Genomic DNA, 17,998 nt, shown 5'->3' on the forward strand with positions numbered 1-17,998 from the left:
ACGTTAATTGTTGGCCTCAAGGTTGTGATAGGAGGGCAGGTGAGGGCCAGGTGCCTCCATATGCCGGGTCTGATGATTAACGGGGGGGACTAGGGCATGGGATCCAACTGGGGCCCCTCGTGACCCGGGTCTCTTCCTAAAGGTGCTATGTGGAGGCCTGGACAAGGTCTCTCTTTGTACAGGACCAGCAGATCTGTGCAGATCGAGTTCCATCAAATGACGACAGTCACAACTCAGAACCTTCCAGTCTACGTCACTGCAGCCAGATCTGTGCAGTTAATTTCCTGTTTCTTAATGGGTTGGTTACCTTCGCTTTTGGTGGAGGAGAAGTCAGTTTTGAAAACACCCCTTGTAATAGGTGTTTCGAAAACACTGTAGCATCGGTATGAGCCTATTAAATTCTAACAGCTCTGCTGGCCGGGCTTAAAAACATAACCGTACTGTCTGCCTTCTGGACTGCTGGACCATTCTGAAGGGACTTCGTGCTTAAGGTCAAGGAGTTTTGAAGGGTGAACTTCATTTCTCCAAATCACTCTGCTCCCTATTGCCCTTCTATGCAGTATAAATTCTAGGATTGTTTGTCTGCCTCTAGTTGAACCCCGTCTTTCTGGAAACCCGTAGCTCCTTCTCAACTAGATACATCTATTTGTGAGTTGTCGCCATCTCAAAGGGATTATGCCACCTCCGGCCTTTTCCTATTCTAACTTTGCCCAAAGATTTGCGTGTCCGGAAGCCGCAGATAAGATGATTTCAACCCCGAGATTCCGCAGGGTGGGATTCTGACACATAGTAAGGCTGTTCGATTGCGCAAGTAAGTGTCCCAGGGCCAGAAGTTTTTGCGGAGGGAGAAGGATCTAGACTAGAAAATAGAGAGGTTAAAGCAAGGTTTAGCTTCCCGGGAGACAGAAGGAGGAGAGAATAAACGAGTACTTGCAGAGGAGGCTAGGTCAGACAGGGGAGGGAAGGAAAGGGTAACAATGGCTGCCAGGCTCAGAATGATCTACAGTTTTCTGGAGTCAGGAATTTGGAACCAATGCATTCCAGAGCCAGCAGACCTGGGGGCAGTGACGTGCGCACTGGAACATGTCGGGACTTCGGACGTGCATCCTAGGAGACTGCAGACTGTTCCATCCCACATGTTGACCTGTGGTTTTGAGACAGCAAGGCAGCAAGGGACGGACTGTCTGAACACCAGCTGAAGTTTTCAACATGGCGGAGAGTCATGAAATGATGTCAGAACTTCAGAAAATGTGTTCAGACTAGCCTCTGTTTTGCTTTGTGGGAATTCAGTTCAAAGCATCTGTAATTTGTTCATATGGCTAATGTCATCGATTTACAAAGAATTCCTCTCCCAGGCAAACATAAAAAGGCATAAAGCCCCACAATCAAATGCCGGCTCTGACCACAAAGTCAGACTGTCTCAAACCGTCTCTTTCATGCACACAGAAGGACGCATCTCTCAGCAGCCACTGAAAACTTATGAAGTAGATGTTCTCCCTTTATTCTTCCTGGTACTACGGTCCTCTGAGATGGACCGGCACCGGGGCGGTGGGGTGGGGTATGGGGGGACGGTATTCTGAGTTAACGCTTTCCGCTTCTGGAGCGTCCTCTACTGATGTGTAGAGTGACGTGGACCCGGCCACGTCAGGTGGGTCCAGGGCAGACGACACGGTGTTGCGAATAACGAGGTTGGAGGTGGTGGATTCTTTCCTGACTCCGCGTCTTGGGGTCCCGCTGCAACCGTTGTCACCTTCGCATATGCGACTCTGGGACTTTTAGAGGCTCCAGCTCTGCGAGATGAGATGGAACCAGTATAGCGGCCTGAAGGGCTCTTCCAGGTGACAGAGGGGCAAGCTCTTGGACTGCTGGCTGCTTCCGGGGAGCACTGTGCTTGGCCCGCCCCGTCCGCCGAAGTCACTTATCCCAGCCCCGGCTGTGGTCGGCTGAATGGTGGCCCCCACACAGAGCCACATCCCAACCCTCAGACCTGTGAATGTTATCTTACCTGGGAAAATTATTAAGATGTGGTTACGTGAAAGACCTTGAGATGGGGACGGGTGGGGAGGGGACTATCCTGCTTTGTCCAGGTGGACCCTGAACATAACCACAAGCATCCTTACAAGAGGGAGGCAGAGAGACCCTTGACTACAGAAGGGGAAGTCGCCATGTTGATGGTAGAGGAGATTGGAGGGGGCAGCCACAAGCCAAGGTATGCTGACTACCCGCTGGAAGCCGGAGGAAGCAAGGAAGGACTCTCCCCTGGAGACTCCGCATGGATCGAGTCCTGACAATACCTTGATTTTAGCCCCAGAAGATTCCTTGCAGACTTTTGACCCCCAGAACAATAATAATAATAATAATAATAATAAGTAAGAGAATAATAAGAATAGGAACAAGCAACCAGAGAATAAATTCTTGTTGTCTACAAGTCACGAACTTGGGGTGATTTGCTACAGCAGAAATAGGACACTAGAACACTCTTCTCTCCGGACTTGCTGAGAGTGAGGGGACACCCCTCTCTGGTCCTCATCTGGCTGCTGCGGGCTCACTAACAAGCCGCCTGGGGCCCCGTGGAACACCCCGGCACGTGTCCTGAGGGAGACAAAGGCACGTGTTCCCGATCTGCACCCTTGGACCGTTTCTCAGAGCAGAGCCCTGCCGAGAATAAAGTAGCACCGAGCAGATGACAGCTCTTCCAACAGAAAACATCAGCATTCGGGCGCCGATCTATTTGCTCTGGTCCAGGGAGTAGGCGAAGTTGTTCAAGCATATCTTAGAAACGGGTCTAACCGTAAAACTAGCCATGGCGGGGAAGTCTCCCCAAATACAAAAACAGAGTGCCCCCAAAACATTTTGGACAGGCTGTCTGTAGGGTTTATAGCCAACTACACTTGAAGGTGCCTCATAAACCCAGCTCACTCTGCCCACATTGATACTTGGATGTTTTATTCCCCCCCCGGGAGTGTCCGTGCTTTGGTGAGGTAAGGAGCTGACCACAGGAGCTGCCTCCCTTTCCTTTTTATAGTCATGTTTGCTTTTTCTTTTTTCTTTTCCAGGTCCACACCTACTCCTCAACGTCCCGTAAAGCCACCTGGCTCCGTGTCTCATTCGCCGAGAGGCTGGCGCGATTCGCTCCCCGAATCACTCACTAATCGGTGTAGCGGAGTCCAGACTACTGTCCATTTCCCCATCGTGGCGAGCTCCTTCCTCATCATGTAAACCATGCCCTTTAACATCTGCCTCTCGGAGATGCCGTTATCCTTCTTGCTTGACAGAGTCATTGAATTGCAGAGTTAGAAGGGACCTTTATTAAACACATCTATTCCAAGTCCAGTGAAATAATGAACTTGGGGCTCAGACAGTCTGGAGGAGGGGTAATGGGGCCCAGGGACCCCCAGCTAAAATGCATACCCCGAGCAATTCTGAGACATGTGTGTTGAGACGCAACATTTGAGAAATGGTGGCCAGACTGGGAACTCAATGGAGTGGAAGCAAAGAGTTGCGACCTTCCTGTTTGGGAACAAATTCTCCACGACAGCCACTCTCGGGCCCCCTTTTCTTTGTTCCTGCAGAATTAGCCAACAGCCCCAGGACGCGTGCCCTGATTCACCCCCTTTGGCATGTGCTTGGTAGGTCCGTAGTCGGGTTTTGTTAACCCTGGGACCCACAGGAAAACCTGGGTGCCCACCGCACCTGGGCAAAGGCAGCAAAATTGTAAGAACCCTTCATTGACATGCGGGGCTACCTGGAAAAGGGACAAGCAGTCAGGCGAACCAGAAAGATCCATTTAACCAACTCCGAGGATGGGCATTTTTGATGAGAGCATTAACCTTCTCCGGGCTGGCTGTCATTTCCAGATGACAGCTGCGTGCATGGCATTTCCAAGAAGTCTTTTATCTCTAAGAAGAGAGGGGAAGCAAGGGTCATATCTAATATATTAAAAGCAGAAAGGAAACCTTTAAGCAATTTGGTACCCTTTGGCCTGTGGGTACTTCCCCTCTGCTGAGGTGGTACGTATTTTAAAATCCTAACCTAGGAGATGTTTTGAAAGAATAGATTCAAACAAAAAACAAAAAATAAAAACAAAACAACAACAACAACAAAACCTAGCTTAGACCTGCTTTTAGGATGTCAGCAACTGTCTGCTCTCGTGGTTAGGGGATACATTCTTTTGGGAGCAAGTTAGGTCCCGAATCAGTTAGGATTCTGTTGGTTGCAAGTGACAGAAAGTCAAGTTTGTGTTTCCTTCATTAGAAAAAGACAAGTATGTGTCTCAGGTATCTGAATAGTCTCATTACAGATGTGGCTTTAGGCACAGGTGAACCTAGAGGCTCAATGGTGTCATTGAGGGCCTCGATGGTCTCTCGCTTCCTCTGTGTAGACTTGGGTTTCATGCAGGCTTTCCCTTTCTGTCCACAACAAGGAAGTACAACTTCTAGGTTCAAAATCAGTCACTGTGAGAAGCTACTTCCTCCCGTTCGCTAACATGAAAGTGTGGGCAATCGATCTCCTTGGTCCCAGGTGACCTATTTTGTCACCGCTGGGACAATTACAGCGAAGCGGGCTTTGATTCCCTGCCTCTCACACTTTCATGTGCATATGAATCACCTGGGAATTTTGTTAAAAGACCCACGCTGACTCGGAAGGTCTCAGGGGGGACCTGAGATTCTGCATTTCTAATAACCTCCCAGGTGATGGTGATCCAAGAACCACACTGCGAGTAGCAAGGATATAGACGAGGCTTGCTGGCTTCACAGAGCCGGATGGGGGCCTCGAACTCACAGACCGCGCGATCATGACCTGAGTTGAAGTTGCCGCTTCACCGACTGAGCCACCCAGGCACTTCTGGGTGGGATTTTCTTTCTCCTTCTTTCTTTTTTAATGTTATTTACTTTTGAGACAGAGAGAGAGAGACAGAGAGAGAAAGAGAGCAGAGGAGGGGCAGAGAGAGAGGGAGACACAGAATCCGAATCAGGCTCCAGGCTCTGAGCTGTCAGCACAGAGCCCGACGCCGGGCTCGAACTCATGAACTAGAAGAACATGATCTGAGCCGAAGTTGGATGCTCAACCGACTGAGTCACCCAGGGCTTCTGGGTGGTATTTTCTATATCTGTAGCCTGACCATAGACTCCGATTCAACTGAAGACAAAAGCAGAGTATTGGGGTAGGGCATGGGGGAGAGCATTCCCTCAAATCAAAATGTAATAGTGTTGCCACGTGACGAGTTGGGTTCTGGTGGCAAAACAAACGAAAACAACCCGCCCTCCACATTCCCACCATGGGCTCTCTGGGCTGTTTAGTTAACTGCAACGTTAAACTTAGCTAGTGATGGTCAGGAACGTATGAGTGTCTATGCCTCGGTAGGACCCCGCCCACCCCCCCAACCAAAGCAATGAAAGACACGACCCTGAGATAAATGACAAAAGATAAACTCTTTAAAAATTCGCTCACGATGATCATCATTACTATTAATTATTAATTGAGGAAGGACTAGCGTGCGCTTGATGTGGGCAGAGATTTTGTTTAAGTACCAGCCCTGAGAGACCTGGAAAGGAAACCAATGGAGAAGCATGAATTATAAATACGGATCCTGCCATAGGAAGTTGATGGAAGCATGAACGTCTCGGGGCTGCAGGCTCCGGAACTGTTATATGGAGTTAATGTGCAACCCAGGAACCTGAACGCAGCGGCGTGTTAATGCTTGTTAGGGGACCAGGGTTCATGCTGCTCGCGACGGAGAATCAATGCAGAGGCAGGAACCGCAACTTTGTGAATCTTGGGAGGCACTTACATTTCTTTGATTCCTATTACATAGGAATTAAAAAACGATGTCTAGAGTTTTGTTTATTCCTTAATTGCTTTGAATATCATGGAAAAGAGGTAGGCGACCTGAGCTACTATATAATTTGTTGATAAACTAGGAACACGAGACACGCCGTTCTGGAGAGCGTTTATTTAGTATGTGGCATTTAAGGGGATTGGTTGCACAATGTAGATGTAGAATGTCAAAACGTAATACATATTAATAATGGCCACCCCAATCCCAGCTTGATGGGGGGCCCTGCTGGTTATAGAATGTTCTCGTGAGGTTACCAGGTGGAGCGTTGGAATCAGGCTCATTCCCTGGTAGTTTGAGAAATGAAGGCAGCGTCGCTTTTGGCCTCTGACCGCTGCACCCATCCCTTTGTCTCTCAGCATCCTGTTGCCTTTGGGCTGTGGCAAGCAATCTCTCCCTCCTTCCCTCTCTCTCTCTCCTTCCTCCCACACCCCCATTTTTCTCTCTTCTGGAGCCTATGCTGTTAGTGTTTTGCTGCTGGGAATCCTGGCACCGTGCGAGTTCCTTACATGTATCTTATCAAGTAAGCCCCGCTCCAGCTCTCAAATCCCTGCGGTAGGAGGATGTCAAGGTGTTAGCCACACAACAGATGAGTTGTCAAGGGCATTTCTAATGCGGTAGATCCACGTTTGGAGTGATCCTCGTCTCTCCTCAAACAGATCCTTGTTTCCACAGCAGAAAAGTTAAATCAGAGTCATTTTTTTCTTGTTTTTGTTCAGCCAGGTAGGCAAGTTCTAGAAGCTTCCTCCTATAGATTCTGAGTGCCTAGACACCAGAGCTCTGGGAGACCACGACCTGTCACCGTCCTCAGGCTGCTGCCCTCTGACTTTTCTTCAGCAAGACGTGTCTCCCACTTCCTCTGTGTCTCAGCAGTACCCTCCCACGCAGACTTTTCTGCTGAAAGTTCTCTTTCTTCATAGACGCTCCTCCCCAATCCCCCCTTCCTCCTCTCATCGGCTGTTTTAGAGGGTCTAGTTCTGGCTCAGAATTAAGTCCAACAGGAGATGCTGAACCGGGCCAATTTCCTACGCTCAATTTGGGGTGACAGGTTAACAAGAGGAAACAATGAGAGGCAAAATTGTGAGTCGCCACGCTCTGTGGTCCTAACCGGAAGTGCCACCGACCTTCTGAAACGGGGAAGAAAAATGCGGTCCCCAAGACGTGAGAAGAGACATCTACCCTGCCGCGTGATCCCCAAGCATCCTGATGGCACTTCACACGCTCTCCGACAACTGCTTTAGCTGTGAATTTCCCTTGTTAGACAGCGAACTCCCCCTGGCCAGAACTGTGTCTGCCCCTCTCACCTGCCCGCTTCCGGCACCCAAGCAGGTGCTCAGGACACATGTTTTGAATTCGTTTATTAATTCATCTCTCAGGGGAGGTGTACAAGGATGAGGAGAGCCAGCTCTTCTGCTTTTAGAGTAAAAGGAATCCGTTATAATGGCACTTTTTGAAAAATAGCCAGCAAAGTTGTGACCGGTTCAGAATCTGGAGAATAAAAGTGAAAGAAAGGCGGAGGGGATTAATAGGAATCACCGAGACACTAGGGGATTCTCCATGATTAAAAATTACATTCCACATGATTAAAAATTAAATTCTACATTATTCTCCTCCTCAAGTAAATTTCCTATTGAAATACAACCATGTGCACAAATCACATGTATACCACTTGATTACTTTTCACAAAGGGAACTTGGGTGATGACCCTCAGATCATGAAACGGAACACTGGCAGTATACTAAAAGCCCCCCTCTGGGACCCCCTCCAGTCACTTCCCTTACAAAGGTAATTCTCGTCTTGACCCCTGTCTCTATAGATTAGTTTTGCCCATTTGTGAACATTGTATAAATGAAATCACACAGGGGCGCCTGGGCGGCTCAGTCGGTTGAGCGTCCGACTTGGGCTCAGGTCATGATCTCATGACTCGTGAGTTCGAGCCCCGCGTCAGGCTCTGTGCTGACAGCTCAGAGCCTGGAGCCTGCTTCTGCCTCTGTGTCTCCCTCTCTCTCTGCCGCTAACCCACTTGCAATCTGTCTCTGTCTCTCTCAAAAATAAATAGACATTAAATGAAATCATACGGTATTCTCTCTTCTGAGCTTGACTTCTTTTCACCAGGTTATTAAATCTAGAAGTAGTTCATTCCTTTTGTTTGCTGTATAGTTTTCCATTGTAGAAATATGCTGCTATTTAATTGTCTATCTTATTGTGGATGGCATTTGTTTTGTCTGTAGTTTTTGCCTATTAACAGCGGTGCTGCTATCAACATTCTTGAATGTCTTCTTTGATGCCTGTGCGTTGGGTATATACCTGGGAGTTTGCATGATTGCAGAGTATGTACATTTTCCGCCTTAGTAGATGTTGCCGATTTTCGGATTGCTTGTACCAATTTGCACACCAGCCAGCGTTCGGTGAAAGTTTCAGTCTCCCCCCCCCCCCACCTTTAAGACATTTTTTGGCCAACACCCTCATATCATATCATCATCTTGTAAATTTATCCCTCCTGGTGGGTATGCAATGTCACTTTTCGTTGCTTTGATTTGCATCTTCCTGACATCTAAAGGAGTCAGACACCTTTTTAGGTGCCTATTGACTATGTGGGTGTCTTTTATGATGTGCTTGTTCAGGTCTTTGTATGGTATTTTGCATATCCCTTGGGCATTGTAACATTTAGTCATTTTACTGAAAGTTGGAAGGAGAATTCCTGTTGGGGGACTTTTAGACTCTATGAATTTGGTTGGCTTTCTTACTTTAAAAAACAATGTTTTTTTTCTTTTATAGCACCAGAGCACAATTTTCAGATAAAATCTTTGGGAGAAGACCGACATGCAAAGCAGAGAAGGTCTCACAGAAGGCAGGATAAAGGGCTCACATCCTTCCCCACCCTTGACCCCTAATGTATTCCATTCAGCCTTAAATACTGCCTTATGGCAAAGATAGTTTTTAAGAACCAAGGTAACAAGTGAACCAGTAAAAGGCTTCATAAATACTTTATTAAATATTTGCTAACACAAAACGACAATCATAACAGGAGAAATAAGGATGCGAAAGGCATCTTCACAACTTCAGTGGGTTATAACGGACATTATACTATTAATTTCCATTACATTCTCTTGCTTCATGAAGACGTTTCGTGATCTCTTCTCCTTACACTCACAAGACGCTTTCAAGTTCTTTCTTCCTTCTTTCTTTCTTTCTTTCTTTCTTTCTTTCTTTCTTTCTTTTCCTTTCCTTCCTTCCTTCCTTCCTCCTTTCCTTCCTTCCTTCCTCTTTCTTTCTTCTTCTTTCTTTCTTTCTTTCTTTCTTTCTTTCTTTCTTTCTTCTCCTTCCTTCCTTCCTTCCTTCTTCCTTCCTTCCTTCCTTCCCTCCTTCCTCTTCTTTTTTTTCAAGTTCCATTTATTGAAATAATCTCTATACCCACTGAGGGGCTCGAACTCACAAACCTGAGGTCAAGAGTCTCCTGCTCCTCTGACGGAGCCACCTGGGCGACCCGACACTTTTCTGATGGTATGACTGAGACTTGGAGATGCCTGTGTTCTGAATCTTGCCTCAGTCTCACAGACACAAAAGTACTTGGATATTTCAAGTGGAAAAACTTTGTGGTGAGCCTTACTTAACACAGCCGGGGAGGCATTTTTGTAGGCATTTATGTTTTCAGTGCCGGAGCCCCACGCTTGTCACACAGAAGACCATCTACTAGTTCCTTTCACATCATCTCATTTTGCTGCCTCCCAGGCCCTGGGGGGGGGGGGCAATGCAGGGGCTCAGGCTTCTCTCTATTCCTCTCCTTTTATCTCTCCCAGACCTTCACGCCCAAATTTCTTTTTCTTCACTGCCATCTGCTTACTTCCCCTTAGTCTTTCCCAGCGCCCCAGTTTCCTCTTTTCTAATTATTCCCAACAGGAATGACTTGGAATCTGTAGATAGAAGAATCTAAAAGAAATAGAGAAATAAATTTGCATACAAGGGAATCTGGCAAAGCAAGGGAGCTCAAAGCTAGGGGGAGGGCTTTCCAGAAGTGTCCGTGGTGGTTACTGGCATGATCTGAAGGAGTGCACTCGATGAACAATTCTCTAAAAATTTGAGGAGTTACATATTTATTTTAAGGGTATTAATATATTTCTTCCATGTGTGGTATTCATCTTCAGCTTGATAAAAGGTCTTTTAAAATATTTAAGTATAAGAAATGGCTATATTTCTCGGGCAAAACTTGTGAATTAGTGACATTTGGGGAATATTGGATGGCTCATGCTCAATGAATCAACACTAATTTTATTAGAGGACTCTCTTCTCCCATCAGATCTGGATAAGCAGACGCGAGCACATAATATTTCAAATTCTGCTCCCCCAGTGTAATATGACGTATTAGAATTAAGACGGTCTATTATAGTGGTTTTCAAGGTATAGTCATAGAGCCCTGGGGGGTCCCCAAGACATGTTGAATAGTTTCACAATAGTACTATTTTCAAAATGTTTTCAAAATAATACTAAGGTGTGATTTACTTTTTTCAACTGTTGACATTTCCACTGTTGATGCGAAAGCTTCAACATGGTGGATGGAGTGCCCGTGTCTTAAGATGGTTCCAGGCATTGGCACCGGATTGCACCAGTGGGGACTGTAGTATTCTGACAGACAAACAGAAAAGCCAGGGTCACTCAAAGTGATCTTGGCAAAGCAGTAAACATGATTAATTTCATTAAATCTCAACACTTTACATCTTTTTACTGCGTTATGTGATGAGACGGGATGGACGAATCAAGCATCCTGCCTACCAAAGTTCATTGGATGTCTCGAAGAGAAGCACTCCTTCTGAGTTGAATTAGCTCCCTTTTTCCGTGGAACGCTATTTTTATTTGAACGAACAACTGACTCACATTGGTTCTGTAGACCGGGTATTTGGCAGATATTTTCTCAGAAATGAATGAAGTGGGCCTGTTACTTCCAGGAACAGAACTAGTAGGGTTTATAACCAATGACGAAATTTGAGCTTTCAAGTGAAAAATCAGAATTTTGGAAACCTCGTGTCATGCATCAGGAAGCTGCTTGACTGCTTTCTAACACCTCCAGGCTCATAATGAGATTGATTGCGATATTTATGAATGTGGGATTTTTTTTTGATATTTCAGAACAAAATCTGTCACCGTGTGAAGATCTGTGTATCTCAGTGAATCGAGATATATGTGTATATATATATATATATATATATATATATATATATATATATATATATATATATATATATATTTTTTTTTTTTTTCAAATGGCCAGTGCATGATGTTACAAATCATGCATTGGTAAAAGATCCACTTTACGAATGAGGTAGGCCAGTGGATTTTCGTGTAACAGAAGGTGAAAAGAAGTCATCATTATGGTTTCACGTTGCCTTCCACAGCATTTAAGAAACTACCATTATCAAATTTGGGGGTATCAGAAAAATATCAAAAAAGAATATCTATAATTACATCAAGAGGCTATTAAAAGATTTTGCTTTTTCCGGGAGCCTGGGTGGCTCCGTCGGTTGAGCAGCCGACTTCGGCTCAGGTCACGATCTCGCGGTCCGTGAGTTCGAGCCCCGCGTCGGGCTCTGTGCCGACAGCTCAGAGCCTGGAGCCTGTTTCAGATTCTGTGTCTCCCTCTCTCTGACCCTCTTCCGTTCATGCTCTGTCTCTCTGTCTCAAAAATCAATAAACGTTAAAAAAAAAAGATTTCGCTTTTTGTCAGTGACACACCTGCGTGACTGTATGGCAGATTTTTTTCACATACTTGCACCAAAACAAAATACTGTTGAAGCTGGAGTACAGAAGGAGATGAGACTCCACCTGTCTTCTCTGTAGCCAGACCCGAAAGAGAGTTCTAACAATGTAAGGTATTGGGGCAGCTGGGCGGCTCGGTCGGTTGAGCGTCCGACGTCAGCTCAGGTCACAATCTCACAGTTTGTGAGTTCGAGCCCCACATTGGGCTTGCTGTTGTCAGCCCAGAGCCCACTTCAGATCTTCGGTTCCCCCCTCTCTCTGTCCCTCCCCCACTTGCGTGCTGTCTCTCAAAAGCAAATAAAACATCACAAAAAATTTAGAAAGGTAAAACATTGTCAGTTTTCTTAATATTTTTTTTTGTTATAGAAAAAGCTAAATATTTTTACTCTTCGTAAAAATATTTGCTCGCGTAGAGCAGGTCTATTATTTTTAAAAGAATAAACATTTTTAAATGTCTCAGTTTTCATGTTTAACACAGCATATATCCTTGGATATAATTTACACAAAGAGAAGCTCTTCAGAGTCGTCAATGATTTTTAGGAGTGTAAAGGGGTCTGAGACTAAGAAGTGTGAGAACCAGTGTTCTACAAGACAAGAGTCTTATCCTGTCTAATCAAAACACTCCATCTCTCACAACTGACAATGGACTAAAATGTGGTGTGTGTGTGTGTGTGTGTGTGTGTCTGGGTACGAGGGACCACATAGGATCTTACATCATAAAAATGATAAGGGAAGGAGGGGCACCTGGGCGGCTCAGTCAGGTAAGCGTCTGGCTCTTGACTTCAGCTCAGGTCATGATCTCATGGTTTGCGGTTTTGAGCCCCACATTGGACTCTGTGCTGACAGTGTGGAGCCTGCTTGGGATTCTCTCTCTCCAACTCTGTCGCTGCCCTTCCCCTGCTCATGTGCTCTCTTCTCTCTCTCTCTCTCTCAAAATAAATGAACGTAAAAAAATGATAAGGGGAGGGTATACAAAGACTATTGTAAAGAGACTGTTGTAAGAGGGGAATAAATAAGGAGAACCTGGTGCAGACAGACAATTTCCGGCAACTTGTGAAAATGTAGAAGACTTTGGGCGAAACCAATCCTTGGGACAGAAACAAAGAGAAAATACAAACGTTGATTCAGAAATAAAAGATATGATGAAAAGTATGGATCATTTTCCTCTTCACCGTGTGTTGTAGCACCCCGTAAGATGACCGACCACCCCCAATGATCCCCACTTCTTGACATTCACATTGTGTGTAACCTCCTCCTCTTAACTGTGGCCCAAACCCAGTGACTGGCCTCTGACCAACAGAATACAGCAGAAGGGATGGGATGTCACTACTGAGATCAGATCGCAAAGAGACTGTGACCTCTGTCTTGCTCACCCTCTCTTACTGTCCCTGGCTGGTTCTGCCATGTCATGAGCTGCCCTTTGAAAGACTCAAGTGGCAAGGAACTGGTAGGTCCCCAGGCAACAACCATGAGAAACTGAGTCCTGTCAACTACCTTGTGAGTAAACTTAAAAGTGTCTTCTCCTTTACTGTGGTCTTTGAGTGCAACACAGATCCCTGACCAACGCCTTGATTATTGCATTTTGAGAGAGGCAGAAACACCCACTTCATCCATGTCTGGATTTCTGATCCATAGAAACTGCTAAATAGTTGATTTTTATTGTTTAAAGTTGTTAATTTATGGGGTAATTTGTTACACAGCGATTGGTAACTAATACGTATGTGTGTGTATATATATATATATTTTTTTTTCATGCAAAACTTGCACACAATTTCAAGAGACTTTGAGAAATCCCTGAAGCCCATTAATGGATAGTCTATAGACCCTGTTAATAAACCTGCTGTAGGAAAGCATGAAAAGAAAAGACATCAAAGGAAGAAAGAAAATAAGACCAGCCAAGAAAGTAGTAGAAGGGAAAATCTAGACAGTATAATTAGAGACAGTTATATCAGGGAAGTAAAACAAGAACCCAGTGTCTTAATGAGAAGAAAGTTTCGCTAAAACTTTCCAGGGGGACGGATCCCTAAGGATAGCAGCTAAATTGGTAAGGCAAGCACTTTTGTCATGAAATGAAATTGGCTGGATCTGTACCCAAGAAAAGAAAAGACCAATGTTCTGTATTTAGGTGTGTGGGAAGAAAGTTTTCAACCCAGCCTTGTGGGTAGGAGACATGTTGAGTAATAAATTAAGGAGTCTAAAAGTGGGATCTGTGGAATAAAAAATGTGCATGTCATAGAAAAGACTCGAAGTTACAAGAGCTTTATAATGGCCCGGGTAAGTTGGCAGTGCAGAGGTTGAAGTGGCCTCAAGAATGACCAGATCCAAGGATCTAGCTGATGTCATCAGGTCTCTACTCTATCTTTTTGGTTGGCCTTCAGATAGCCAGGGGTTGGGTGTGGGGTGGGCAAGTCTTCAGAGGGAGCTCCAGGCTTTCTAAAGCCACAGAGAGTGACACTCAAAGAATCAGACTGTCTTCTCTCAGTGTCCACATGTAAAATCCGGGGAAGGTCTCAGATGGTTCCCCTTAGGCAGCCATTATCTCTCCAGATACCCCGGAACCATATGAATTGGCACGAAAGATAATTACCTAAAAGAAAAGGGGGTGCTTGTGTCTGAAAAGGAGAAACAATGTGGGCCAGATAATATGACATATGTCTACTGCAGCGAGTGACAATAATCAGAGGCTGGGAAGGTTGTTTAATATTTAAAGTTATGCCAATACTATAAACTTGAGACTTGAGACTTAACACGGATGTGTAGTGTTTGTGTCTTAACAGTCCCTCATTATAGGAGATTTGGACTCTTTGAACTGACTTGGGATGATGGAGTCTAATGAATAGAGCTCTGGCAGGGGAAATACTGGAAAGGGGGTTTGGGGATGAAAACATGAATTCGGAGGCTTGGATTTTTAAGGAAAAATTCAGCCCTTTCTCCTTCTTGCGCGTCAGCATCTGTTGTTTTCCTTCTAGAACACAAAGTGGCTCGCAAAGCCCATATCCATCTGAATAAAGACAGAACAACCACTGTAGCAAAGGCTTAGCTGCCAGATGCTCTCCGATGTGACTCTGTTGAATTTCTACCACTCTCTGGAGTCCCTGGGAGAGCCCTGGGCTCATGTGGGGGCTCCCAATATTTTTGGAACTGGAAATTTGGTTCCAAATGGCAGAGATTTAATTCCTAAGCACACAGAAAGAGTTGGTGCCGACTATTCAGTTTAGCTATTCTTAGGTTGTAAATAAAGACTTGTGATTTGCTAAATTGAGAATCATTGTGGGGGGGGGGGGAAACCTGACAGTTCAGCTGAGACCAACAGTAACGTAGAACTTGGCGGAAGAGATCTCTTTGGTGGGCGATCTTCCTTCCCAATTTGCCTGCAAAAAAGTGTCACGGTGGGATTTGGTTGGACACGGGCAATGCTAGAGAATCCATGAAAGAATCAACAGATGAGAGTTAAGGCAACACATTTCTAACTTCTGTAAAGGTTTTCAACTCTTAATTGGTCACCATCATGACATACGGGCAATATAAATTTCCACTTAAAAATTACGTTGTACTGAATTTGTTTACTTTAAGAAAGGGACATAATTTCGAATCGAAAGGCATGCCCTTGGTTACATTTTATGACCTTGTTCAAAGCCAGTCCCTTCAGTAAGTGTCTGATAAGTGACTGCTTGCCCTGTTTTTCTACATACACCACCTTTTTCTCGATGGCCCAGGCACATTATAAAGATACACCGCTTTATCTCTCCTCTCAGTACCTGAATTAAGTAGACGTTCATGGTGTATCCTTGATCAACACTCAAGATGCTTCCCACTGGATATATTTATCTTGAGGATCCCATCAGATATTAATGATCTCCCTCGTTTAAGTTTTGCCTTTTCTCTCATACCTAGGCATCTTCTATGTTTTTACCGACAGTCTATCTGGAGTTAAAATAAATAATTTGGATACCCATCATATTTGTGTTCTGTGCTCTGGCCAACATTTTCCATGCATGAAAATCGCCAAAGTTATGAGAGGAAGAGGTCAGAGAAATGAAAGGGAAGATTTTTTTTTTCTAATAACCACACTTTTCAACGCCTGAAATTACAGGAGGGATTTGCTTTGGCTCTTCTGGAATATTTCTTCTGATTTCTGGAAATGACTGCCTTAGAGATTCTGTGCAATATTGACTTTTGGGAAAGAGGGAAAAGAAACATTCACATGTCCCCTAAATGTCCTTTTGGTGGCTTTTCTGGTAGTTCATTTTGGCTCAGTAATGGTTTATTGAGTCTAATGTATGCACCGCAGTGCTAGGCACCCAAGATATAGATGCAATTCTCGCTTTCCAAAACATTCTGGTCTATAGAACCAGAATTAAGGGAAGAGGCTGAGGGAAGCAGCACTTGGTGATGTCTAACTCTAGGGACACCTTGTGGCAAGCACCCTCATAATTACCTTCACGTCACCTTCAGAGCCACACTGTGACCTCGGGCATAGCTGCCCTCATCTTAGAGATTCAGAATTTAGAGACTCAGATTCGGATTGTGTGTCCAGGCCATGCAACTGATATGTTGCCAATTAGGATTCAAGCAACATGGGATTCCATACTTATCATTATTTGGTACCAATCCTTCTCCCACTGCTGTTCCGTTTGCCCTGAAACTAAGTCCATTTCTCTCTCCTGGCTGAAGTCTAGAACTGATAATGTTAAGATTGGTTGGTCGGGGCGCCTGGGTGGCTCAGTCGGTTAAGCGTCCGACTTCGGCTCAGGTCACGATCTCGCGGTCCGTGAGTTTGAGCCCCGTGTCGGGCTCTGGGCTGACCACTCAGAGCCTGGAGCCTGCTTCCGATTCTGTGTCTCCCTCTCTCTCTGACCCTCCCCCGTTCATGCTCTGTCTCAAAAATAAATAAACGTTAAAAAAAAAAAGATTGGTTGGAAAAACATGCTTTCCTCGAGCCTAAAAACTGATTAGTCTTTGTAGGTTGTGAATTTCAAATCTCACGTAAGCCTTTCGGGATTTGAGTTCATTCAAATCTGACTTTCTATTTCTGAAGGAAGAAATTATAATGATAGTATGCATACATACTGTGGCTTTCTAGCAAAGTATCTTTTTAAAAGAGATTATGAAGACATTGACAGTGCTTGTGGGGCAATAAATAGCTTTTTGCAAGGTAACATTTAGAAGCATTAAAGAATCAGGCATTAAGAACAAAGGCGCTGGAATTATTTGTAATATATTCCACAAATCTTAAATCATATCTGGATTTGCCCCTCATTATCAGCAGAATCTTTATTCAAGCCTGCTTTATCCAATAGGTTTTGTCAAATTCAATGGCTCCATCCCATGTCTTAGAATTAGTGTTATGAAGACGGTCCCCAGATTGAGGTCAGCGAGCTGATCAAGTACAGTTTTCAAAGAGTTCATATAAGGCACTGTTTGGTTTGAATACTGATTAATGAGTGATTTGTGTTGGTAAACACAACCATAACATTCATTATTTAAACACACAGGAATAATTGTAGGAGTACAAGTCCGTGCCATGATGGGCAATTGGGCTATTTCATGAATAATATATTAGCGAGCATTTCTTTTTATTTATTGTTTAGGCCTAAGAGTGTTGGTCTGACTCCCCGGGTCCAGCCTAAAGCTGGCACATGTCCATAGTGGCCACACTGTCCGTGAGAAGTGCATCCAGGCTGCAGAATGGAGCGTGTGTTTGTTTAAGAGGGAGGGCAATGGGGGCGCCTGGGTGGCGCAGTCGGTTAAGCGTCCGACTTCAGCCAGGTCACGATCTCGCGGTCCGGGAGTTCGAGCCCCGCGTCGGGCTCTGGGCTGATGGCTCGGAGCCTGGAGCCTGTTTCCGATTCTGTGTCTCCCTCTCTCTCTGCCCCTCCCCCGTTCATGCTCTGTCTCTCTCTGTCCCAAAAATAAATAAAAAACGTTGAAAAAAAATTAAAAAAAAAAAAAGAAGGAGGGCAATGACATCACGTCATTGACCTTATACTCCAGAAGGCCCAGGGACCCATGAAAGAGCACAGCCTCCCTGCTCAGTTAATGCAGACCTAACACCAGGATTTCTGTCTTCAGATTTGATTTCAAGGAGAACCAGGTTGGAGAATTCAAGGGGAGACTATAGATTTTTTTTTTTTTTTTTGCTTCCCACATTGGTTGGTTGGCCTTAAACGTGGTATTTGATTAATGTCTGAGAGCTCTAATTAGCAATGGCTAATCAGGTCCACATGCACCAAGATATTGATTCCTGCCTCCAGAAAACTAATCTAATTATGCTCCTTATCATTAGCAAATGGTTGGCGTATTAAAATGATGACCCATCCGTGTATCGGAAAGGCTACTCCATTATGACGGTTCTGGAATGGAAGCGAGTCGAGAAACTGCCCAACAGTAGTGTTAGGAAAAATATCTCTG

The sequence above is a fragment of the Lynx canadensis genome, chromosome B2 (assembly GCF_007474595.2).
Source record: "Lynx canadensis isolate LIC74 chromosome B2, mLynCan4.pri.v2, whole genome shotgun sequence".
In the NCBI taxonomy this organism is placed as follows: domain Eukaryota; kingdom Metazoa; phylum Chordata; class Mammalia; order Carnivora; family Felidae; genus Lynx; species Lynx canadensis.